This window comes from Perognathus longimembris, chromosome 2 (assembly GCF_023159225.1).
Source record: "Perognathus longimembris pacificus isolate PPM17 chromosome 2, ASM2315922v1, whole genome shotgun sequence".
NCBI lineage: Eukaryota > Metazoa > Chordata > Mammalia > Rodentia > Heteromyidae > Perognathus > Perognathus longimembris.
In genome coordinates, this window is record NC_063162.1 from 89,221,303 (window position 1) to 89,248,662 (window position 27,360).

A 27,360-nucleotide genomic window follows, 5' to 3' on the forward strand; every position below is an offset into this window, starting at 1 on the left:
TGAGCCAGAAAGCTCACGGACAGCAAGCATGCCCTGAGTTCAAGCCTCAATATAGGTACACATGTGTGCATACACACACAAACACAGTGTTTTTTATATGAGGAGGTTTAAATACACATATACATATATTTACACTCACACCATACCACATACATATACATGCATACACACCATACAAATACACCACATACATATATACCACCCCCACACCACATATATGCCAAACACACACACACACACACACACACACACACACGCATACATACATAAACACATTTTTATTGATTTTCTCACAAGTTTTTTTTTTTTTTTTTTTTTTTTTTGCCAGTCCTGGGCCTTGGACTCAGGGCCTGAGCACTGTCCCTGGCTTCTTTTTGCTCAAGGCTAGCACTCTGCCACTTGAGCCACAGCGCCACTTCTGGCCATTTTCTGTATATGTGGTGCTGGGGAATCGAACCCAGGGCTTCAAGTATACGAGGCAAGCGCTCTTGCCATTAGGCCATATCCCCAGCCCACAAGTTTTTTTTTTTTTAAATGCTTTTCAATTCCTTTTAAAAAAATTATTTACTTTTGATGTAGGATGGGCTATTATTTCTGGAGGTTGATTCTATTTCAGTAATTTAAATGTCAATGGGTACCATGCTACTTAAATTATTGTTGCTTATAATAGTTTTTTATGTTATTGTTTATTAGTTTACATTACTTATGAGGGGATGATTTTATTGTTATCTTTCCACATGTGTGGAATTTCAATCTTTATTTATTTATTTATTATTTTTTGGCCAGTCCTGGGGCTTGGACTCAGGGCCTGAGCACTGTCCCTGGCTTCTTTTTGCTCAAGGCTAACACTCTGCCACTTGAGCCACAGTGCCACTTCTGGCCATTTTCTGTGTATGTGGTGCTGGGGAATTGAACCCAGGGCCTCATGAATACGAGGCAGGCACTCTAGCCACTAGGCCATATCCCCAGCCCTGGAATTTCAATCTTGACCCTTCTATCACTCTCCCTGACTCCCTTTCCCTCACTTTCCAAAACAATTTCAACAGTTTTCATTGTTGAAAATAATTTGTTTTGACTAGTTAAGGAAAAAAGGAATAATTTTGTAATACAATGAAAGTATATGTGAAAACAGAATAAAGGACTTCAATGAAAGCTCTTGGTCATTTGATCAATATATGATCAATATGGGCAGGAAAAACAAGTAGAATCTGGCTGGTACTAGTAGATAGGGATTGGGATGATAAATTAGGAGGATGAAGGAAGTTGAATACAGGATTTTTTAAAAAGAATGTAAAATTTAACAGCTTAATTTACCTCCCTATACCTTTCTTAAAACTGAGAACTATGACTATAAAAATAATTCTTATATTCTGGATTTTATAGTAATATAAATTTTATATTATACATTTGCCCTCATGTCACTGTAGTTTCATGGTGAATGAGCAGATTTTCTTATCCTTTGTGACTCAGTTAATCCTTTTTGTGTTTTGTTTGCTCTGTTTATATGACTTTGCTTGTAACGTTGCTTTTCTTTTTTCATTTCGCACTATTTGCATTGTCTGCAGAAAAAATAAAATTCAGGATTTCTAGCAAGGCAAACCAAATGCTTTTAAAGTTACAGTCCTGGAAACTAGAGTTCATGCGTTCTAGCTAGCCTTCCTTTTTTAAACCTTTTTTTTCCCCTGACTGGTCTAGCAACTTTAACTTCAGTTCCATTGGTTTTTTTCATTGTTCAATTGAACCTGACCTTGCCAAATCATTTACCTGCAGGTGTGATGAGGTGTACATACAAACACTGGTGATTGCCTAATGTGAAGGGCTTTGGCAGCTGTCAGTAAATTTGTTCTACTCTTGTGATTCTACTGAAGGAAGTGAACAGCTATCATTTCTGCCTGCTCTCACTCTAAATGCTGACTGCAGTGAGCATGCACTGCTATGTTTTACTCATCATATTGTGCTGGGGACTTGTAGATGGTATGTAATACTTGTACAAAAAGATCAATGTGTGGTGGAGCTTTTATAGAATAAGAGGAAGTAGGATGAGGTATTTCAATCCATTAAAATATAATTCAACTGCAGTATAGTAGAAAATCTGGAATTTGTCAAATAACTTCTCTGGATGTCTTTTTCTTGTGTTTGTTTTGTTTTGTTTCAAATTTTTATTATCAAACTGATGTACAGAGAGGTTACAGTTTCATACGTTAGGCATTGGATACATTTCTTGTACTGTGTGTTACCTTGTTCCACATACCCCCCTCCCCCCTCCCCCTTACTCTTTCCCCCCCTGAGGTGTTCAGTTCACTTACACCAAACAGTTTTGCAAGTATTGCTTTTGTACTTGTTTGTCTTTTTTTACCCTGTGTCTCTCAATTTTGGTATTCCCTTTCAATTTCCTAGTTCTAATACCAGTATACATGGTTTCCAATATACTCAGATAAGATTACAGAGATAGTGTAGGTACAACCACAGGAAGGTGATACAAGAACATCATCAATAATAGAAGCTACAGATACACATGGGACGTTGAAGGTAGTTACAACTGTGATATAACAATTGTCTCCATAACATGGAGTTCATTTCACTTAGCATCATCTTAGGTGTTCATAAAGGTAACGCTATTGGGCCTTGTGATGCTCTGCTATGACTTGCCTAAACCTGTACTAATTATTCCCAATAAGGGAGACCATAGAGTCCATGTTTCTTTGGGTCTGGCTCACTTCACTTAGTATAATTTTTTCCAAGTCCTTCCATTTCCTTATGAATGGGGCAATGCCATTCTTTCTGATAGAGGCATAAAATTCCATTGTGTATATGTACCACATTTTCCTGATCCATTCATCTATTGAGGGGCATCTGGGTTGGTTCCAGATTCTCGCTATGACAAATTGTGCTGCGATGAACATTGTTGTGCTGGTGGCTTTACTGTGATTTTGTTTGTGGTCTTTTGGATAGATACCCAAAAGTGGGGCTGCTGGGTCATAGGGGAGTTCTATATTTAGCCTTCTGAGGAATCTCCATACTGCTTGCCAGAGTGGCTGAACCAGTTTACATTCCCACCAACAATGAAGTAGGGTTCCCTTTTAGCCACATCCCCTCCAACAATTGTTATTGTTAGTTTTCTTGATATATGACATTCTTCCTGGGGTGAGATGGAATCTCAATGTTGTTTTGATTTGCATTTCTTTTATGGCCGCTGATGTAGAGCATGTTTTTCATATGTCTCCTGGCCATTCTCATTTCCTCATCAGAGAAGTCTCTTTGTAAGTCTTTAGCCCACTTGATGAGGGGGCTATTGGGTCGTTGCGGTTTTGTTTCGGAAGAAGGTAATTTTTTTAGTTCTGCATATATTTTAGATATGAGGCTTTTGTCGGTTGAATAGCCGGTAAAGATCTTCTCCCAGTCTATGGGCTTTCTGTTTATCTTGCGAGCTATGTCCTTTGCCCTGCAGAAGCTCTGCAGTTTGATGCAGTCCCATTTGTCCAACCTTTCTTTGATTTGTAGCCTTTCTGGGTCTTTGTTAAGGAAGTTCAGTCCTGTGCCAAGGAGCCCAAGTGTTTCTCCTACTCCTTCCTTTAGTGTTTTCAGGGTGTCTGTTTAGATTTCGAGGTCTTTAATCCATTTGGAATTGATTTTGGTGCAGGGTGATAAATAAGGATCTAGTTTTAGTTTGTTGCATGTGTTGAGCCAGTTTTGCCAGCACCATTTGTTAAAGAGGCTATCTTTCTTCCATACTATTGTTTTAGCTCCTTTGTCAAAGATTAAGTAGGCATAGTTCTGTGGGTTCATTTCTGGGTCTTCAATTCTGTTCCATTGGTCTTCAGGCCTGTTCCAGTGCCAATACTAAGCTGTTTTTATTACTATAGCTTTATAATACAGCTTGAAGTTGGGTATTGTAATTCCTCCAGCACTGTTCTTTCTGCTTAGGATTGTTTTTGCTATTCTAGGTCTTTTATTGTTCCATATGAATTTCTGGATTGCTTCCTCTATTTCATTAAAGAATGGTGTTGGGATATTAATGGGTATTGCATTGAATTTGTAGATAGCCTTTGGCAATATTGCCATTTTGATTATATTAATCCTCCCAATCCAGGAGCATGGGAGGTTTTTCCATTTCCTTAGTTCTGCCTTAATTTCATTTTTCAAGCTTTTACAGTTCTCATCAAAGAGGTCTTTCACTTCTTTGGTTAAGGTTATTCCTAGGTATTTTATGTTTTGGGGGGCTATTGCAAAAGGAGTTGCTTTCCTGATTTCAGCCTCGGTCTTCGGGTTGTTAGCATAGAGAAAGGCCGCTGATTTTTGAAGGTTTATTTTATGTCCTGCAACTTTGCCAAAGTTTTGGATCAGCTCTAGTAGCTTGGGGGTAGAGTCTATGGGATTCCTTAGGTATAGGATCATGTCATCTGCGAAGAGAGAATGTTTAACTTCATCTTTTCCTATTTGGATCCCCTTTACATTTTCTTCTTGCCTAATTGCTCTGGCTAGGAATTGTAGTACTATGTTGAAGAGCAGGGGAGAGAGTGGACATCCCTACCTTGTTCCTGATTTTAAAGGGAATGGCTTTAGTTTTTCACCATTTAGAGTTATGCTTGCTGTTGGTTTGTCATAAACTGCCTTGATTATATTCAGGAATGTTCCAGTTTTTCCAGGGCTTTAACCATAAATGGGTGCTGGATTTTATTGAATGCTTTTTCCGCATCCAGAGATAAAACCATGTGGTTCTTGCTCTGGTTGATGTGGTGGATTACATTAATTGACTTGTGTATATCAAACCAACTTTGCATCCCTGGAATGAATCCAGTTTGATCGTGGTGTATGATTTTTTTGATAACCTGTTGAAGTCGATTGGCCAGAATTTTGTTGAGAATTTTTGCATCTATGTTCATCAGGGAAATCGGTCTGTAGTCCTCTTTCCATGATGAGTCCCTGCCTGGTTTGGGGATGAGGGTTATACTGGCTTCATAGAATGAGTCTGGTAGTGAACGTTCTCTTTCAATTTCATTGAAGAGTTTGAGAAATATTGGTGTGAGTTCTGTCTTGAAGGCCTTGTAGAATTCTGCAGTGAATCTGTCTGGACCTGGGCTTTTCTTGGATGGGAGATCATTTATTGCTGTTTCTATTTCAATACTGGATATGGGTCTTTTTAGAAGGTTTAAATCTTCATGGTTAAGTTTGGGGATATGAATTTTTTCTAGGAAATCATCCATTTCTTCCACGTTCTTGAATTTGTTGGCATAAAGGTTTACAAACTAGTCCCTTATTATTTTCTGAATTTCGGTTATTTCTGTGGTGATGTTACCTGTTTCATCTCTTATCTTTTTTATTTGAGTCTGCTGCCTTCATTTCTTGGTCAGGTTTGCCAGGGGTCTGACTATCTTGTTGATTTTTTCAAAGAACCAACTCTTAGTTTTGTTGATTCTTTCGATGGTTTTTTTCGTCTCTAATTGATTTAATTCTGATTTGATTTTAATTATTTGCTTCCGTCTATTGACTTGGGGTTTGGCTTGTTGTTCTCTCTCAAGGAAATTAAGGTGCTTCCTTAAATTATTGAGTTGCTGTTTCTCCAGTTTGTTGATGTATGTACTCAGAGATATAAATTTTCCTCTGAGTACTGCCTTTGCTGTGTCCCAAAGGAGCTGGCACTTTGTGTCCTCAACTTGGTTGAATTCCATGAACATTTGTATTTCTGTTTTAATTTCTTCAATGACCCACTGATGGTTCAGCAGTGTGTTGTTTAGTCTCCATGAATTGTAGCATTTTCTGTGGTGGCTGTTTGAGTTGAGCTCTAATTTTATTCCATTGTGGTCTGAGAGAATGCAGGGAATGGTTTTGATACTACTGAATTTGTATAGATTTTCTTTGTGCCCTAAGATGTGATCTATTTTGGAGAATGTTCCATGTGCTGCGGAGAAGAATGTGTAATCTGTTGTTGCTGGGTGGAATATTCTGTAGATGTCGGTTAAGTCTAGTTGGTCTATGCAATTATTTAGTTCTGTGGTTTCTTTGTTCAGTTTTTGGCGTGTTGATCTGTCCAGAGGTGATAGTGGAATGTTAAAGTCCCCAACTATCAATGTGTTTGGGTCTGTGAATGTTTTTAGAGTCAGTCGTGTTTGTTTGATGAAGTTGGGTGCTCCTGCATTTGGGGTGTAGATATTTAGAATGGTTATATCTTCCTGTAGGAGAGATCCCTTTGCCAGTATGTAGTAACCTTCTTTGTCTCTTCTTACCTTTTTTAATTTGAAGTCAATTTTGTCTGATACTAGGATTTCAACTCCAGCCTGCTTATGGGGGCCATTTGCTTGATAGATTTGATTCCAGCCTTTCACTTTTAGAAGATGTTTACTTTTGCTGGATAGATGTGTCTCTTGGAGGCAGCAGAAAGATGGATCTTGATTTTTGATCCAACTTTTGAGCCTATGTTGTTTGATTGGAGAACTAAGTCCATTAATGTTGAGAGTTAGGATTGAGAGATGATCGTTTGTTCCTTTCATTATCACTATCTTGTTTAAAGCTGTGTCTTCCCATTTCTTGATCTGATGTTTACTATTTAGGGTTCATTTCTCTGTCTGTATTGGGATCTTGATTATTTTCCCTGTATAGTACATCTTTGAAGATTTTTTTATAAAGCTGGTTTAGTGGAGATATATTGTTTCAGTTTTTCCTTACTGTGGAAGACTTTTATTTGACCTTCGGCTATGAATGAGAGTTTGGCTGGGTACAGAATTCTTGGTTGGTAGTTATTTTTATTTAGTGTTTGGCATACTTCATTCCAGGCTCTCCTTGCTTTCATGGTCTCTGCTGAGAAGTCTGGGGTAATTCTGATTGCTTTTCCTTTATATGTGATTGTATTCTTCTCCCTAACAGCTTTAAGGATTCTTTCCTTGTACTCTACTGATCCTGTTTTGATCATAATGTGTCGGTGGGATGTCCTATTTGGTCTGGTCGGTTTGGGGTTCTAAATGCTTCTTGTATCTGTATAGGCCTTTTCTTCTGGATATTTGGGAAGTTCTCAGCTAATATTTTGTTAAATAGGTTGCCTATCCCATTAACCTCTTTCTCCAAGTTTTCCTCAATACCTATTATCCTTAAATTGGGCTTCCTGATCGTGTCTTGAATCTCCTGTAGTGATCTATTTTGTTCATTGGACTGGATTTGTATTGATTTTTGATCTTTCTCCATAGAATCTAAGGAATCTTCAGCTCCTGAAATTCGATCCTCTGCTTCAGTTAGTCGGGACTGTAGGCTAGCTACTTGATTTCGAATCTCTTTTCCTTCTGACTGGTCTTTCCTGATGATTTCCATGTCATTTCTTAGGTCTTGTATGGACTTCTTTACTTCATTAACTTCATTACTTTGGTTTTGAGTGTTGTCTCTCAAATCTTTAAGCTGGTTAGCTATCTTTTCATTTGACTCTTGAAGTTCATTTATCTTTCTATTTGTGGATGCCATGAAATTCTCCATTAATTTTTGCTTTGCCTCCTCACGCTCTAGAATAATTGACTGAAGAGATTCAAACTTTTCATTTATCATGTTTATCAGTAGACTTTTTAGAGCATTTTGGGGGTTCTATTCTATGTCTTTGATTGACTGCTCTGCTTGTTTTGAGTGGGGGATAAGACTTCATTGTTTGCCATCTTTCTTGTGTTCCTTCTGCCCATTTGGATTGGGAATGCCAGTCTACCAGCACGCTTTCTCTGCGATTTCAGGTCGTCCCTGCTCAGCCGCCGTCTGGGGTATTTCTCTCTGGTTTACGCTGTGTGCTTTAGCCGCGCAGAGTGTGGGTTGCTGTGCCGAGCACTGTGCCGGCGCTGGCATTGGCACGGCAGCGGGTCGCCGCCCGGAGCTTAAATCTGTGTTTTCAGATGAGCAAAGTCGATTTTTTCTTCCTGGCCAGAATCCTTGTACTGTTAGAACTTTCTCTGGCTGTGTTTCTAGGAGTAAAAGTTTCTATGGGGTGAGAAAACTGCGATGTCAGAGGGAGCTCAGCTAGTGCTGTGTAGCTCCTCCTCTGTCTTCCCGGAAGTCACCTTTTGTTTTGTTTTTAATGGCATACCTCAATCCTATCATGGCAATAAACATTGACATAGAGAATAGTTTGTTTGTTTTTGCCTCTATCTTTGTACATTGAGATAGCAATGAGCAGTCTGGGCACATCTGAAAAAAACGGAAAGATGAGTATCAAAAATTCACTACATATCTTTAGATGGAGAGGGAGAAGAAAAAACACTAACACTGGGAGAATTTGAAGATGCAAGAGAAATCTGGTTCAGTCAGGAATCTGTCATGTCAAAAGAGTATAAAGAACACATCTCTCAATCTGTTTCTAGAAAAGCAAATCATTTGATTATAGTGAGAATACTGGGAGAGATGTCAGAAGAGAGCATGGTGGTAGCCTCTCTCTGAATCTATCAGGACCTTCCAGGTGGTTGGTTTTCTCTTCTTTCAGAAAACAACCTTGATGCTGTTTCTTAACCTCAAATTAAAATCACTATTGCCTTTCCTCCACCATGTTAAGTTCATCATAAATTTTCAAATAGCACCTGTGGAAACATTCAGATTTCCCACTGCACTCAATGTATATGCTTCTTAAAGGGGTGGGAGGAGGAGAAGGTAGAGGAGGAGCCTCCTAGATAGATTCTTGTCTACTTTGATTTTGTTGTTGTTGTTTTTGAGACAGGGTCTCATGTGAAGCCTCTGAGTGCATTGAAATCTCTTTGTAGCCCAGTCTGACCTGGAACTATCAGTTTTCTACTCCCTCAGCCCCTGAATGTTGAGATCAAAGGATTGTTCTACCTCTCCTGGCTTTGATACCTTAAATGAGATTCACTTTAAAATCCCAGCATATTTAGTTCATCAGTAGTTGGATGTTTTCTCTACTGTTGTTAATATAATGTTTTATACTACCATGTGCCTTCATATGTATATGTGTATATATATATATATATATATATTCTTCTTTTATTCTTTCTTCCTTTTATGGATGCTAGGGCAAGTTCCTGAACATTTCTACCTGTTAGAGCCTCTCACAATGAGCATAGGATATGCTCGGTAAATTACTGGGAATGCTGAGTAAGTGTGAGCTGCTGCTCTGTGCTCACATGAAATGATAGATTTGAGGCATTGTACAGTTAGTGCCTTTGAATTGATCTTAATGGTTCCAGTGGATGAAGTTCAGGAAACAGAGGCTTAAAAAATCTGGTATTTTATTGAATGCCAGAGTAAGGTAATTAAAAAAATTGGGTTGGACTCCTTTACTCTCAGGGTAACTTCCTTATGGTCTGTTCTGTCCCAGGCTGCTGTGACACATGTGGCTTTTCAACCTTGGCATGTAACAGCGTCCCTGGAGGGCTTATTGAAACAGATCCAAGGGCCCAATCAAAAGGGAAGACCTGTTCTGAATATGAGTGTCACCATCTATGCTGAGACTTGGATGGAATAAAAGGGGAAGGAAGAGAAAGCTTGCTACTGAAGACAGTCTCTGTTTGCTTTCTGAACACCATTTTATGTGAGCCATTCTCCACTGCCTTGATAGACTGAGACCATTAACTTAAATAAATCTTTACTCCGTTAACTTGCTTTTCCTCTTTTAAATTTAGTACCTTAAAGGCATTTTGCTACAGTGACAGCTAACAGATACAACTGCTATACAAGGCCCAAGAAAGCCTTCCTACCTACCAAGAGGCAACTGAGACTAGGAATCCACTTGATTTCTCCACCTCTCTGATGGAGGGTCTCAGTGACATGGAGGACTGTGACTATACGATGGCTATTGAATTAGTACTACTCACATCTCCCCCTTGTTGGTTTCTCTGTAGTTACTGGCAGTTAAGAAACTAAGCAAAAGAGGATGGGAGCAAGTAATATGTGCCAACCTGGTGTGAAAAAGACAACTGAAAGTACAAGAGGTCCCAAGTTCAAGTCCGAGTACCTTCACAAAACAACAACAATAAAGCCAAGCAAGGGAACAATGAATACACAAACATAAAACCAATCAATCAGTTAAAAAAATCAAATTCATGAAGTATATTTGGAACATAAAAGACCCACAGCAGATTAGGCTGTGCGGGTCATTCTCTGACCATCTGTGGGTTCTCTGACCTGCTCCTCTAGATTGTGCTCAGAAGCTGCTCTCTGTGGACTTGCTTCACCAGGTCTTTCTCCTGTGGCTTTGGTCTGCATTCCTTCAGTGGGAGGACCCAGAGTTTAGGAGTACCACTTCCTCCTACTCCTTACTGTGGTGTTGGGGGTGATGGGCCATCTGCTACTACAGATTCCATTGGGCAGCCCCTGTTAATTATATCAGATTACTCCAGCTTCTGTGGTCTCTTGGCCTCTGGTTATTAAGACTTGTCAGTCCCTCAAGTATCCCCTGCCGACTATCCTGGTAGTTGTCTGAACCCGGGCTACACATTGCTAATAAGATCTGTTTTGAAAGGATTTGAGGACGATGAAGGAGCCCATCTAAGAGCAGTGAGAGTGAGGTACAGCTGGGTGTGTAGAGGCTCATGAGTAGAGTAGCAAGGAAGCAGCCTGATGCCTGGAGTTTGGGTGGAAGACAGAGGGAGAGGCAAGGGTAGGGCCTTAACTGTGGAGGGTTTTGAGAGGTCCCTGGACTGTGGCCACAGCTATGACTATGCTCAGTTTTGCTCCAAATGCCATTCCAGGGTCATTCCTTTGTACTGCCTTGGTTATGGCGAGGGCTCAGGCCAGAGAAGCTGCTAGAAAGGGATTTGCATTCCTTCTCTGCTGGCAATTTCTCTTTCTGTGCCTGTCTTTTCCCCAGATACCTTAGCACTGTCAGCCTGTACACAGGAGCTCTAAAACCTTAATATGGTGTTTTAATCCTGCTAAATTTTGTCACAGTATATTGAACAAGTTCTGAGATTCCTGCCAAAACTACATTCACAAGGTAACAAATGGTTGAATAGAATAATTACACCTTCAGTGGTTCCTTTGCCCATGGGTTCCAGTGATGGGCGTGTCAATGAAATGAAAAACATTTTTCATGGTTTTGGTGCTCAGCCAAATCATCTTCTGCACTAACATCCCCATGAGGCAGGACCACAATTACCAATTCAGTGTGTTTATCTGTTCCTTTCTATTGATATGTCAGGTCAGGTGAAACTCTATCCCAGCTTTTTTTTTGTAAATAGTATTGGAGAAGGAAAGGCTGGGTACCAGCATCTGAATACCCTGTTTTAATAAATGGGCCATTTGAAGACAGAACAAGCCCCAATGTAATTTTTTAGTGCATTTCTTAAAAAGTTTGTCTGGTCTCAGATACTGGGACAGATGGTTCCTGCTAATTTACCTGGTTTTCACTTTTATCTGGAATGAAAAATTTCCCTATATCTTTAGCATGAACAGGAGCCTTTCTGCCTTCTGGTCTTAGCATCTGCTTTTTCTCTGGCCATAAGAAATCTTTAGTTTGCCTTTTTCCTGGTATTTGAAGATTCATCTTCTTACTCACTTCTCTTGGATGAGCTATCTGTCTTGTCTTCATTGGGGTTTGGTTTCCTTAGGGTTGGCCATTCCTGCTTTCTTATTCTCCTCCTGTAAGCTTTTGCCCTAAAGGCTTTCTGGTGGGCTGTTTTCCCAGCACCTCTTCTCTGAATCAGCTATTCCTACTGTTTGCACTCATTGTTTTCTGATTTCTTCATCCTTACGCAGCCTGTTAGTTATTTGGCCCCAACCTAGGACTCTGTTTTATCTGGGAGAGGATGATGGCCGTCCTTCTCAGGAGTTGGGATCATCAAAGTCCATCTTTGCCTGATAAGATTCCCCAGAAAGTTCTCACCCAACCTAGTCTCTCTCTCAACATTTCTTGGGGTTATTTAAGTCCCTACACTCCCAAGACAAACAAAAGAACCATTGAAGGTGTTCGAGGAATCACTCACGGGTTTCCATAGGGAATGGAGAGCTTTCCGATACACTGTCTGCTGGTCAGTATATTTCAAACTGGTCATGCTTTAAATAAAGACCTCTGCCTTGGCCAACGACAGGTACATGTGGAAGGTATTGCTTTGTTGAGAAGAAAGATTGTGAAATCCAAAACCAGTTTTATTCCAGTTTCATTTCTTAATGACTGTAATAATAGTAGAAGCTTCTATTTAAGCAATTAGCTCTGGGAATACAAGGCTGAATGTAAGACAAAGTAAAGCAGATTAATGATTTTGTTAATTGTTTCTTCCACTTCAGGTGGCATCCTGTGATGTAACACCTGTCCCTATATCCCACACTGACATCCAGTGCAGCCACCTACTTCAGTTATCATTTCTTCCTTCTGAAGTCTGCATTGGACTATGTTAATCAGTTTTGTAGTCTGGAAAAAAACCCACCACTAAAATCTTTTGAGTTAAAACAAGTAAAGATGTTGTTGTTTTGCTTAGAAACAAAACATTTTGCATGTGGTTGCCCTCTGGGGTAGCTGTCTCTCCCATGTACCAGCTCTTCTATCTTACCACATTGCCACCGTAACTGTAGCTTTGAAGACAGAATGGAGAATTGCATGTGGACAGTTGACTTTTGCTCATATTTCATTGGTCCTGGCAAGTCACATGATCTCATTCATTTAAGATCTTGGGAGTGCTGTTCTCCTGGGATCTGGGAAGGAGTAGGGAAGCACCAGTGTTAGTAATGTCTACCTCAAGCATTCAGTACTGACAATACAGAAATGAATAAGGCCATGATCCAGGCCTCAGGGACTGAAAGCCCAGTGGGGGAGAGAAACATGTTGATAGTTACAAGTTGGTTTTACAAAACTGCACAGATTACACAACAAATAGTGTGATAATTCCAACAACAGAACAAGGAGTACCTCAGGAGCATAAGGGTAGATCTGCCTCCCTTGAGCATGGAGGTGACATGGCAGGTGAGGTTGGCCCATTTACCAGGTTTAGGTCTTTATTATCTTAGGAGTAGGGTATCTGACTTATTTCATGTATAGCATTTAATAATTTGCATATAGCTCTAAGAAACAGGCTTACCTCAAGAAAAAAATGTAGAAGCAATCTGTCAGCAATAGAGCTGATCTGCTAGTACAAATGAAATGTAGCACACCAGTATTTTGATGAAGTATTGCTAAAAATACTTTACTGAACAATTATGCTACTGACAGTTCTTTGATCTCAAAAATTAAACTTGCTGTTACAGTATGAGGAGAACAAAGCCAAGTGTAAAATAACAATCAGTTATTTATTAGGCAGCACAGGTTGCTACACAGCTCTTTGACTTGCTCAGAAATCCTGACATACTGTACATTGAATATAAATGTGAGTTGTGTGTTAACATTGTAAAGAACGTGTTTTATAAATAAAGACGTCTTGTCCTCAGACCAAACTTTGCGTTCTTTTTAGTGCATGTGTGTGCCATTTCTGGGGTGCTGTCCCTTAGCTTTTCCCACTCAAGGCTGGAGCTCTACCACTTGAACCACAGATCTACTTCTGACTTTTTGCTGGTTAATTGGAGATAAGAGTGTCACAATCTTTCATGCCCAGGCTGGCTTTGAATTGTGACCCTGATATCTCAGCCATCTGAGTAGCTGTGATTATAGGCATGTGCCATCAGAACCTGACCAGAAGTCACATTCTTATCATTGGTACCGCTAAAATCTCACCACCTTCCTTGTCCAATGTTTTGGGCATGTTCTACCTCAGGGCCTTGACTTCCTGTTTCTCAGTCTGGAGCCAGCTTCTTCTTAGGTACCCACTCATTTGCTACAGGTTATGGCTTATAGACCATTCTCCCACTAAGGCCTCTGTGAGATTGCATCATTGAACTCATCCATTGTTTTATTCCTCTACAACCTTTGAACATAAATATTAGATAATTAGCTTATTTATTTTGTTGAGGATCAGTCTTCTCCTATAGAGTATGTATCTAGTTCTTATTCCACATAATAAAGGACTGCTTTTTATAATTAACTTTTGTTGTATAAAAAGTTATTACATGGCCCTATTGTGCTTTACATTAGCATTTGAGGACCACTTCTCGGAATAGATGTATGGCTTCAGGTTTTGACAGAATAAAATGTGGCCATAGTTTTAGCATATTCAAGGTGTCAGTCACCATTGGTTGGCAAAAACATTTGTTTGGAAAGTAATCTCTCTAAGTGAGTAGCAAGCAGAAGGGAGAAAGGAGAGGCTGAAGGCTCCAGGTGGTAGGGTCAAGGCCTGTTCTCAGAGGATGGCTTTGGAGTGTGGGAAGAAAGGGGCACCCAGGATCTGGCAATTGACTTTTTAAATTAATCAGCAAATGGAAATCGGTAAGAACAGAAATCTGTTCCAGGTCTTGAGAGGATATAGCTATGTCAAAAATATGACAGAAGGCTGCCATCTAGAAAAATCCCCTAGATTAATTCCCAAGACTTATTTAAGAAGTTAGAAGTAAGGATGTGGATCTGCTTTATCTGCATGAAAAGTTCTCTTGGTTGCTTTTTAGTCATGATGAAAGGAAGAGGAAGAAAGAAAGAAAAGAAAAGAAAGAAAGGGAAAGGGGATAGTTTTCAAATGACTCTTAAAGGACATATAACTAAGGTTAATGTTTTTCTGGGAGGGGAGTAGATGACAGCCTGTGACTGTCATGTTGTGTCCCCACATGTACACTGCTGCTGTCCTCACACCCCATCTGTCCAGTGCCCAGTCCCCCCTCCCCTCTGGGCTGGATAAGCTCAGTGCCAGCTGCCCTCCAGGCCAGCCTTGGCTAGGTAGAGGAGATAAGGTGGAAAACAGCCTTGTGGGAAGAGAGGCAGCCGGCTGGATATAAAGGAGGCTTTTATTCCCTTTATCCATCCTGGCTCTTCCCACTTCTTAAATTTCTGTGTGTGCTGAGTCCAGGGAATTACAATTGAAGATACTCAGGCTGTTTTTCACAGGAGGGCCTGGGGGAATGACATGAACAGGGATGGATTTATACTAATCATACATTTTCTTAAAATTGTCAGAGACAACAAGCCTCATTGTTTTGACATGACTGCCTTTGCCCACCTTGCAGCACACCCACTGCCCCCCCCCTTCTTCTTCCTCAGGTGGCTGTCCTGACCCTGAAGCCAGGTGCATTGCAAGCTCTAGGGCATACAGACTTTCTTCTTTTGTAGTTGAACTCAGGATGAGTCAGTGAGGGAGAGTCTTAATTACAAACAAGAGAAACAAAGTCTGGAATTATTGAGAGGATGTTAGGAGGCAGGTCAGTTTACAGAATAATGGGAGGTTGGGGGAGAAAGTCTTAATAGGGGCAGGAAGCAGGGGCATTCTCTAGGGAAGAAATGGCAGGTGGAGTGATTGGGAGCACAAACTCAGGAACCAGCCAGGTGTTTCTCTGCCCCTCACCTGCTAAATGACTGTGGGTAAGTGATTTAATTTCTCTGTGCCTCCCAAAACTCACACATAGTAAATACATTAATATTTGGTTTCTTTTAAGTGCTTAGAACAGAGATAAAATAAGCAGTGTTTCAGTGTTTAGTAAGTATACATTGCTAATTGAGCTTGTAGAGAGTCCCAACATAGGATGGGCTGACTGAGAATTTCCAACTTTGTGATCTTGTGAGAGAGGCACATCAGCAGAGACTATGGTTCATGTTGAATTGGAATCTTTACCTGGGCTAGGGATACACACTGCACAACCTCTTCTTCAATTCTCGCAGCATCCAGCCAGCTTCCCAGTCACCCACCAGGGAAACAGCTGTGTGACTAAGGTGGATATGTGTTTAGCTAGATGCATTTAATGCATTTGGGACAAGATATTTTCAACTGAGGATGAAATCCCACACGTGGCATGTGCATGTTGTCAAAAGCTGCTGAGTCAGCAAATGCCAGGCTGGGCATGACCTTCTGTTCCCTTCTCTCTTCACTGGTTTCCCCTTATCACGAATAGCAATGCTTTGTACAAGAGATGTGCTGCAGTTCTTCATAATTCTCCCAGAAACATTAGTTCATATCTATCATTAAGGACGAAAGACACATAAAAACCTTGGTCTCTGCATTTTGGGCTCGTGGTTTATTTGCCAACCTTAATCAATTTTTCTATCATCTGGTGTCTTCTCTTCCTTTTGGTACTATATTGTTATCATTATTAACATCCTTTTTTTTCTTTTCTTCATGAAGACCAGCCTGATTTTGAATATGTTTAAGTTTCTTAGTTATCTGTTGAATATCTTGAAGACCCAAAGATATTTAAAATATCTTAGGAAGTGAGTTATTTCATTGACAGTTAAGAATCCTTATAGTGAAATGTTAGCATTTAATATAAACATGTTTATAGTGTATTATTTATTAGAACTTGGGAGTTTATCTCACCTGGCAGGCATGATAAGAAGATAAAAAGCATCTTGTTTTAGCTACATATATGTATATGTATGTTTGTGCTACCTGAGTAAACATATAAAATAGACTCTTTGTTGTGAGTTGCAGTTAAAAAGAAGTTTGAGGCAATGTGCTGGCAGCAGCTCATTCCTGTAATCCTAGCCACTCAGGAGGTAGAGATCAGGAGGATAGTGACTTGAAGCCAACCCAGGCCAAAAGCTTGTTAGACCCCCATCTCAACAGAAAAAAAACTGGGCACAGTGTTATGCGCCTGTCATCCTAGCTACTGTGGGAAATGTAAAGAATAGGATTGTGATTCAGCCTGACCTGGGTAAAAAGCAAGAACCAGTTTCAATGGGCAGAGCAAAAAGTACTTGGGAAGGGGTTTAAGCAGTAGTAGAGTGCCTGTAAGTGTGAAACTTCAAGTCAAAACCCTAGTACTAGTCACACACACACACAAAGGTTTGAAAACTGGTGATTTGAGAAGCCAGCAATAGCATCTTCGAACATATCTCTGCATGCCTTGTAGTGAGTGGTTCTCTCAGGTATAGATGGCTGTGGGAAAGCCAGGGGAAAGGTGGAAGAGATTTAATTTATCACCTGACAGTTAACCGGGCTGTGATTGAGTAGAAGTATTTGTCGTGGACCTTGAGGTATGTAGGACTGAAGTTTATGTAAGAGGAATTGCTTGTGTGGTCATGGACTTAATTTATAATTTGAATGCTTTCACAACCATGGTTCCTCTGTGTCAAATCCGGTCAGGAAAAAGAAATGGGAATGGCTGTTGAGAACCTTGTGTTAGCTCTTCATCTTTACTTTGGATATGTGAGTGAGAAAGAAAGGCTTTTTGAAGAAAGGAGGAGAGCCCTATCCTCCAAAATTGGAACAGCCTTCATTATTACTATGACATGTAAAGCCATATACCCACAATGTTTGTGCTATATTTAATGCACATTCATAAGAAGAACACAGGGGCCCCACTGTTCTGATTAGCTCCTGGAACTTCGTTTGCTCATGATTGCGCATTTAACTTTGCCATGAAGCCTCACTGAGATGAAGAAATAGCTTTGATCAGGCAAGAGGAATCTGCAGGTCAGTTAAGGCCTCTGAAAGAACTCTTAACCTAGAGGCTTTACCTGTGGGATGATTTAGTTTTAGAAATTATCATTTGTAGGTAAGTTAGAAGTTTCAAAATCCTTCAAATACAGCTACTAAATGTTTTTGTTTTTAATTATGCCAGAATATGCATAGCATAAATGTTGCTATTTTCACCATTTTTCAGGTACAGTTAGGTAGCATTCAGTACCTTTACATTGTTGTGCTACCAATCTCTAGAATCAAATGTGGTTTAAAGCTAGGGAGATAAAATTCCTATTAGCAGTATGCCTAGGATTTTGCTGGGTTGTACTGGGGATTCACTACTATAATCCTAGCTACTCGTAAGGCTGAGATCTGAGGACCAAGGGTTGAAGCCAGCCCCAGGGCAGAGAAAACTTCACTAGCAAAAAAGCCCAAACTAGAGGTGTGGCTCAAGTGGTAGAATGAAAAAGCCTAATGAGAATTTGAGTCCCTGAGTTCAAATTCCATTACCAGCACCGCCCCCGCCCCAAGTATATCTAGCATTTTAGCAACAGTGTTCTGAGTTTTCCACATTGATTTCAACAAGTATATTCTAATTTGTGACTTTTAAAATGTATGCTAGAAATGGAAGGAAATCCTTGGTTACCTGCTTACTGTCATCTCCTAAGTATACTTGCTTCTTTTTTGAAAGTTCTTGGCCAACTTAGTACTTCCAGTCATTATTTTTATTTCGAGATCTTTTATTTCAAGGAACACACATAACACGAAACTCAATAGGGTGTAGAAGTAAATAGTGGCTTCTGCTGGCCTCATACCCAGAGAGTATTTCTTTTAGAAAAAAGGAAAAGGGGTCAACCATTCAGTTTTATGATCTATCTATGCGTTTTAAACTAGTGTCCAGTTCCGCTTAGGAAGTGCTATAGAAGCAACTGTAATTTTATCCTACCCTGAGTGTGTGTGTGTATACACACATTTTTTTTCCCTTTAAGGTTCCTTTCACACCCCTCTCCTCCCATGGGCAGGTTTTGTCCCTGCCTGAGGTTGAGGTACTGACTTTTTCTTGCAGCTTGTATCTTGGAGAGGTGTTTAGGACTTTGGGAAGGCATGTGATGGTAGATGGTAGATGTAGGGCCATGAGGTGGAAACAAGCTTAACATTTTTGCTTATGGTTCTAAAAAAGTCCATGTCCTATATGTAAAAATCATGACTATTTTTTTAAATGACATGCAGTTTGCATATCTGAGTGAATAGTGAACATAGCATCTGTACTGTGGGGGCAAAAAGGGAATTTAGATTCTACTAGAAATGACATGGATCATGAGCCATCATATTATGGGATAAAAGTCACTATCATATCATATTATAATCTACTCTCCCCTTTAAAGCTGATAGGGAACTTGCTTGTATACCAATGTAAATGATACCCACAGTCAAATTACTGATATTTGGCTTCAGAGGTTTTACTTCCTTAATTGTTTTCTTTAGATATTATGAGGAAAAATGGTCTGGTTGTGGGACAATGGCAGGAGAAAGTGATCCTAAATGCTTCAGCAAGTTGAGCAAAACACAGACTCTTTGAGCACTAAGGTTAATAGGACAAGAACTTTACAGAGAGTCTGGTTTGTATTCTTTACATTTCTACCCCATCTCTTCTTCCTCTGCTATTTGAAATTTCCCATTGTAGGTCTCCTGGTATCTGTTTTTCTTTCTTCTAATGGAGGTCTTCTTCTACTACCACTGTGGTCTCCTCCACACACATATCTGCTCAGGCAGGTGGGTGCAACTGAGCAGAAGGAGCAATGAACAAACATCTTGCTAGCAGCATCCTGAGCCTTCTCCTGTCTTGTTGGCTTTTCACCCAGTGGTAACTCACTTTCTGCCACTCATGAATATACTAAAAAGTTTGTATTTCTTTCTGATGGTAGACATGTAGACTGTCTCTTTGTCTCTCTGTTTCTCTCTCTCTCTCTCTCTGTTTCTGTCTCTGGCCTTTTACTCTGGGCCTTGCACTTGTTCAGCTTGCTGTTTCAGCTGACATTCTACCACATGAGCCATGCTGCTAGCCTAGCTTTTTGCTGATTATTGAAGATGGAGTCTCGTGAACTTTTCTGCCCTTGCCAACTTTGAACTATGGTCCTCAGATTCCAGCCTCCCGAGTAGCTAGGATTATAACTGTAAGAAATTGTGCTTGGCTGCTTATACTCCTTTCTATTTCTCATATTTGCCCCTAGCAATGTCTCACTGTGTTGCCCAGGCTGGTCAAATGATCATCCTTCCTCAAGTGTAGTTAATCTCACAATGTCTATTCAGTTTTACTTTTACTTTTTACTTTTTGCCAAAAGGCTTCTATTACAAGGTCTTTTATAAAATATTTATGACTAATGTTTCATCATGTGCTCTGACAGGGTTCAGGAAGGAAGAAGGGGTGGGTGGGAGAGATTTAAAGGTAATGTTATGATTTGGAATATCCATAGATTATAAAGCCCTTTAAGGGAATAAACAAACCCTATAAAGGCCTCTTCCTCCACAGTTGATACAGCTTGTGTTGGCTGATTCTCTCTCTGGTCCTCTACTTTTGGATTGCAAGGCATTTTATTCAAATTAAAACTTCCGTTTGTAAACAAGCCAGTGTTACCATACTTGAAAGGAGCCACTTTTGAAAAATGAAGGTTGTAATTTACTTTAGCTGCTAACTAGAGTCGGAGAAAAAAATTAAGTTGGTTACATAATTTTATATAGGTAGAAAGCAAGGAGTATCATTGTAGATGTTCAAAATGAAATTTGGTTACAACTAAAAATTCAGAGTTCTAAAAGTAGAACTGTTACAAAGTGCTTCTTAGAGCAATTGTGACTATAGAGAAGGGTGGAGACAAGAACTCACAGTGGCTTTTGGATCATATGTCAGAATACATGTAAATCAGTCTTGGAATGTTGCTTTCCCCTTAGAGTAAAGAAAGGAGGTAAAGTGTGCCCAGGAAGCTTGAGAGCTTTAATCTGTTGTTCCTCTGGACTGTAGGATTTCTGCTTTGAGAGCCTGTTTTTTTTTTTTGTTTATTTATTTATTTATTTATTTTTGGCCAGTCCTGGGCCTTGGACTCAGGGCCTGAGCACTGTCCCTGGCTTCTTCCCGCTCAAGGCTAGCACTCTGCCACTTGAGCCACAGCGCCGCTTCTGGCCGTTTTCTGTATATGTGGTGCTGGAGAATCGAACCTAGGGCCTCATGTATCCGAGGCAGGCACTCTTGCCACTAGGCTATATCCCCAGCCCTGTTTTTTTTTTAATATAATAAAATGTTTTAATTAAAACAGCAAATTAACATTTTAAATAGAACATGTTACTTCAACTATGTTAGGACTAAATTCCCTCCCTCCCTCCCTCAGCTCTGTTTCTCTCTCTCTCGCCCGGCCTCTTCTCAGCAATACTAGGGATTTAGATCAGGCTTTGTGTTCTTCACACATGTGCTCTACCATTGAGCCATGCCAGTAGCCTTTCTGTGATGAATTATTTGTAAGAAAGTGTCTCACTTCCTGACCAGGTCCAGGCCTGCACCATGGTCCATTTGTTTTAGGCTTTCCATCATTGATGGGATGACAGGTGCACACCACTACTCACAGCTTCTTTCCATTGCAATGAAGTCTAGGAAACTTTTCTTCCGGGCCTTGCTTGGCACTGCAATCCTTCTGATCTTAGGCTTCTGAGTAGCTAGGATTACAGGCATGAACCAAAAGCCCTCCTCCTCCTCCTCCTCCTCCTCTTCCTTCTCCATTTGACTTCTTTTTTTTTTTTTTTTTTTGGGCCTTGGACTCAGGGCCTGAGCACTGTCCCTGGCTTCTTCCCGCTCAGGGCTAGCACTCTGCCACTTGAGCCACAGCGCCGCTTCTGGCCGTTTTCTGTATATATGGTGCTGGGGAATCGAACCCAGGGCCTCGTGTATCCGAGGCAGGCACTCTTGCCACTAGGCTATATCCCCAGCCCCTCCATTTGACTTCTTAACCAACATCTAACCCTAACTAATAGACATGCTGGTAAGCCACCGCTCAGCAGGCCAGTGGAGACTTTTGTAGGAGAATATTTTTTTATTGTCAAATGGAGATGATTCAGTACTGAGACAGCTTTTTAATTTGCTGTTTCCTTTTAACATAAATAGAAATACTTTGAGATGGCAATGGATGTTTAGCTAAATAAATTTTACAGATTTCTCATTCAGATGTGTTTGAGAAATGTTGGATTAAGCAAATATCTTTACTGTTGGAATTCTTTAACTCTTCATTGTGCTTATGGGTACTTTCCTCTTTAAGGAGGAAGACCAGACTCTGTAACTTCTGGAAAGCTGACTATACTCATTGAATCTTTTTTTTAGGAGGGCTTTTATTGATTTCAGGGGGGCTTTTTTTAAAATTTAGAAACACTTGTAGCAGGAGGCAGGATTTATTATCTAAGTGGTTTGGATCAAACGTCCCTGTGATACAAGTCACTAGGGGCACTTGTTAGCTTCTTCCTCTGATGAAGTAGTTGTGGCTGGTTCAGAAGCACTGTAGTGAATAAAGACTGTAGGTTATTAATTACTACCATCTGGAGATTAGTGTAGATGGTCTAGAGAAAGGTAGTATGTGCCAGGTAGTTTTTGTAGCATTCCAGGAAATATGGTAGCTTCTTGGTAAGCTGGAAGACCACATTGGTCAATGTAGATGCCCACTACCTTCCCTTAGAAGGAGAATTTCCAGGGGAAACCAGACAACTGTGAGTCCTCTTGAATTCCAAAGGTGACTTGTGGGGCATGTGCTCCATTTCTTATTCTGGCTGGAGGGATCCTGGTGATGTTTGCTTGCATTGTTGTGAGCTTTGGTGTTATAAGAGACACTTGGGAATGGGGAGGAAGAAACAATTTGCCAAAAGACTCTGATGATATTAGAGAACACAAAGGATAGTTAGATAGGATAGAAAAAATAATATAGTGAGTAGTTTTGGAAAGAAGATGATTTGATGGAGGTAGAAGAAAATCTAAACCTGGTATCAAAGAGTTTGGGAAGGGTACAGATTGCCAAAAATGGTCCCTGGCTTACTATGGCTCAACTTCACATTAGCTTTTCCATGGTGCAGAAGCAGTACACATTCAGTAGGTGTCATTCTTTGAATTTTGGGTTTGAATCTTTTCCTGAGCTAGTGTTGGGTGGTGGCATAATCCTTAAGCTGTTGCATGGTGGTGAGGTGCTGCAGCTTCTAGTCAGCCGCACAGTCACCAAGGGAACCAGGCCACTTCAGTGTGCCATGCTGCTAAGCTAGAATGTTCAGTAGGTTGTGTGTATTACTAAATGCACTTTTGACTTACCGTGAGTTTACCAGAGTAGTCCCATCTTAACAAGTATCTGTAGTCATGGCAAGAAAGTCAGTAGTGTCAAGCTACACTATACAGCTGAGCTTTTCTATTGTATAGAGGGGCCTCTGCAGAAACTCCAGTCCTGTGCCTGTGGAATCTGATTTCGACAAATACAAAGGAGTGATAGTGAGGGTGTCATAGCTGGGAACATTGAAAGGAAATATACTGTGAGATGTGAATGAAATCCTGATTCTGTAATATTGCTGCTCACACTGTTGTGGTGATAAAGAGAGCTTTGAAAGGATGGCTTTTAGAAAGACGTGTGCCCCACAGGAAGGAGGGTCACATGAGCCAGGACAGTGTTTCTTAAGCCTTTGAGACTCAAGTGCCAGCTAACCCAGGGCTTGTGAAATAAGTGAAGAACTACAGAGGTAACCATATTACCAACTCCTTGTGGCTTTTATGGTAAGGCTTTAACAAATAAGGTTAGTGTTGTTATCTCTGTTGAGGGAACAATGTTTTAACCTGAAACAGGATAGGCAGAAACCAAAATTCTTAAATGACCTTTAGGTAGCCAGAAAAATGACTTTCCATGAAACTTATTCTAGACCTTGGATTACGGCACTGCTTGCCAAGCCGCAGAGGTTCTGGAAGTGTGTGTGTGTTGCAAATAAGTTGTTTGGGTGAAACTGTAGACTTCTAAGTCTAACTTTGATCCTCTTAAATTCTAAAACAAAATGTTAGAAGACTTGAGATGCAAAGTCATAACCAGGAACTGCTATCCATTTGGAGTAGATTACAGTATTTTCTACTTTTATGAGTTTTTTTGGATGATAGGTGGGTGAAGACTTCCCTCAGCTTCCCAGTTTCCTTGCAATATTATGATTTCTTACTAACTTTTCTTTTTTTTTTTTGCCAGTCCTGGGGCTTGAACTCAGGGCCTGAGCACTGTCCCTGGCTTCTTTTTGCTCAAGGCTAGCACTCTATCACTTGAGCCACAGTGCCACTTCTGGCTTTTTTCTATATATGTGATGCTGAGGAATCACACCCAGGGCTTCATGTATGCAAGGCAAGCACTTTACCACTAGGCCATATTCCCAGCTACAATATCATGATTTCTTGAGATCTACTCATGAGAAGCATTTCAAGGTGACTAGCAAAAAAAGGGAGTCGCCTAAGGTAAAAATTATAGTAAGAATGCATTTTAGTATAACAAGACTGAATTAGGGAGAAATTCAACACTCAAAAGTGTTGCTTCTCATCTACATCTTTTATACTTTCTAAGCTGGGAGAATATACATGATCACATCATCTAGGCACCCCCAACCATTAGACAATGGTTTTAGGTGGGTAACATGGATATTATTATTTATTATTAAATATGGAGATATACCTAGGCCTACCCAAAATATAAGGGCCATACATGAGTTTCAGGGCTTATTATCCCAGATATTTTTCTCATTTTTCTATCTCTATCCACTGATGAATAGTTGGCAGGTTTTTTTTTGTTTGTTTTTTGTTTTTTGTTTTTTTTTTTTTACCATTTCAAAGAGAAGGCAAATTAAATAACCCCTCTAAAGTCTCCTGGTCCTTGTAACTCAGCATCTAAAAGAAAGTATGAGCTTAACTGCTTTTTCATTTACTTCTTTCAACTTTAAGTCTGGTCCTTTTGATACTTGTTTAAAGTAATATATTTCCCTGCCTCCTCATCTGTCTATCCTCCTGCATGTGTTCAGGTAAAACTTGATTATATCAAAACTGACTGTACTCACAGGAATTCCATACCCAATTGGGAAAGGGCCCTGGTCTCCAGCACTTAATAAAGCCCAATGGCCTATTAGCTTTTGCAGACTCCCAAATATGGGAAAGTAGAACTTACTCTCATGATGGTGTGTCCAAAAGATGCTTGATACAGCCAGTAGGAGGATTACCTTTCTTACACATTCTGTTTTTCCTTCTGACCAGGAAGGATCTTGGGTGAAAAGATTGTATCTCAGCATGTGGAGAATGCTTCTTGCATTCCTTGGCTTGGCTTTGTAAAGGGCCCTCTGCCATGTCCTAATGGTAGGTAAAGTTAGCCTTGAGTGATGGGAAATGCAAAGAGGACCTCAATGATGGTTAGCATCACAGAGTCTCTGAGAGAAAGCATCTTAATAAAGTTTTCCAACTTGTAGGTGAGAGGCCACCAAGGTCATAAAATGTCACAAGATGATTTTTTGAGTACTCTACTCACATACAATAAAAGATAGACTTCATTCCAGCCTAAGGCAAGTCAACAAACAGTTCTAAAGTATCAGATCTTTAGCAGTAGAAGTAGGCCAGTAAAACCATGGCCTAGAAGTAATTCAGTAAACCTCCCTCCCCCACCCCATCCATCCCTGGGATAGTGACTGTGCCCTTTAGCCTGGTGTTACAGAGGAATTTAGTGCTCCTGAGACATTCTCTCCTGTATTAAGGTTATGATCCTGTACCTTGAAAAGCTCACAAGCTAGTTAGTGGAGGCAAAGGACACTAGGATTCCAATAGGAAAGTTTGCTGAGTGATGCCCCATAATGGTAGTTCACATACACTGAGCATCCTTCTTGCCCCTAGCATGTATTGCTCTAAACTCTTGACATCATTTTACATTAGTGGATCTCAACATGTAGTCCCAGGACCTGCAGCATCCTCATCATTTGGGAATTTGTTAAAAATACAGATTCTCGTGCTCCACCCCAGACTCACTGAAGGACACCTATGGGTAGGAGGCCAGGAGTCTGTTTACTCAGCCCTCCAGGAGATTCTAATGCATACTGAAATGTGAGAATTGCCATTTTAAATCATTCTTTACAACAGCCTTATTGTTTTGTTTTTGTCTCACCTACTAAAGAGAACATAGGCATAATGAAGTTAAAATAACTTGTTCAAGGACACAAATTTTAACGAGGGTGGATGGGCTTTGCATCCAAACAATGTGAACTCAGACCTCCACTGTTAACAAGGCTGCCTCCTAAAACAAGGTGCAGTGGCCAGAGGAAGTTGCTGCCTCCACTAGACTTGTCCAGACTATGGCATAGATTAGTTAAGATTATAGTATAGACTATGGTATAGATTGGCATAGATTATGGTATAGACTATGATACATATTATGGTATAGACTATGGTATAGATTCTCAGGTTAAAAGCAAGAGTAGGGGCTGGGGATATAGCCTAGCGGCAAGAGTGCCTGCCTCGGATACACGAGGCCCTAGGTTCGATTCCCCAGCACCACATATACAGAAAACGGCCAGAAGCGGCGCTGTGGCTCAAGTGGCAGAGTGCTAGCCTTGAGCGGGAAGAAGCCAGGGACAGTGCTCAGGCCCTGAGTCCAAGGCCCAGGACTGGCAAAAAAAAAAAAAAAGCAAGAGTAAATGAAACCAATTGTTCATGTCTTGGTTGTTTTTTTCCTTTGCTTTTCTCTTAATTCCTTCTATGCTCCAACTCCTTAAAAAAAATTACCCAGAAAACCCAGTAACTAAGCAGAAGAGATCTCAAATTGCCAAAGCAAGCCAGCCTAAGATGAGCAGATCCCTCCAACTGGGCCCAAGGTCTGGCTGCTAGTGTCTTCACTCAGAGCCTGGTAGTATAAGCTGGTACAGAATATTAGGTAGTTCCTGAGGCTAGCAGCAACCCGGCCCAGAGAGGCTTTCTGCACTGAGGTATGCCTAACAGGGCCAGACTGTGTAAAAAGTGGTGCTTGTTGGTCTTGTCAAATAGCTCCTTTCCGTATGTATATGGGAAATGGGTGCCGTTGTGCCCCGTAGGAGGCCAAGCCCAAGGACCTAGCTCCTGACAAGGCACCTAAGTGGCGAAAAGCAGACCCTAGCCCAGCAGTGGAGAAGGGTGGTCACTACGTGAAATCAAATTTGTTGTGAAGTCAAATTTGTTGAATTTCCTTCAACTGAGGGAAAGACACTGCTTCTCGTTTGTTTTTGTTTTGTTTTTTTAAATTTTTATTATAAAACTGATGTACAGAGAGGTTACAGTTTCATACGTTGGGCATTGGATACATTTCTTGTACTGTTTGTTACCTTGTCCCTCATACCCCCCTCCCCCCTCCCCCTGTCCCCCCTGAGGTGTTCAGTTCACTTACACCAAACAGTTTTGCAAGTATTGCTTTTGTTGTTGTTTTTCGTATTTTACCCTTTGTCTCTCAATTTTGGTATTCCCTTTGAATTTCCTAATTCTAATACCAGTACACACTGTTTCCCATACACTCAGATAAGATTACAGAGATAGTGTAGATACAATCACAAGAAGGTGATACACGAACATCATCATAGTAGAAACTACAGATACACATGGGATGTTGAAAGTAGTTACAACTCTGATATAACAATCATTTTCATAAAATGGAATTCATTTCACTTAGCATCATCTTATGTGATCATAAGGGTATAGCTATTGGGCTCTTGTGATCCTCTGTTGTGACTTACCTAAACCTGTGCTAATTATTCCCAATAAGGGAGACCATAGAGTCCATGTTTCTTTGGGTCTGGCTCACTTCACTTAGTATAATTTTTTCCAAGTCCTTCCATTTCCTTACAAATGGGGCAATCTCATTCTTTCTGATAGAGGCATAAATGTAGAACTCCCCTACGACCCAGCAGCCCCACTTTTGGGTATTTATCCAAAAAACTACAAACAAAA

At 40.4% G+C, this 27,360-nt stretch overlaps 1 protein-coding gene and 1 pseudogene across 3 annotated transcripts in view; one reads left to right on the top strand and one right to left on the bottom strand.

The window, feature by feature from the left end:
• The window catches only part of Rapgef5 (Rap guanine nucleotide exchange factor 5), a 232,458-nt gene that overhangs the window by 11,601 nt on the left and 193,497 nt on the right, over positions 1–27,360 (top strand). The window lies entirely within an intron of this gene.
• LOC125346831 lies at positions 26,124–26,536 on the bottom strand (annotated as a pseudogene).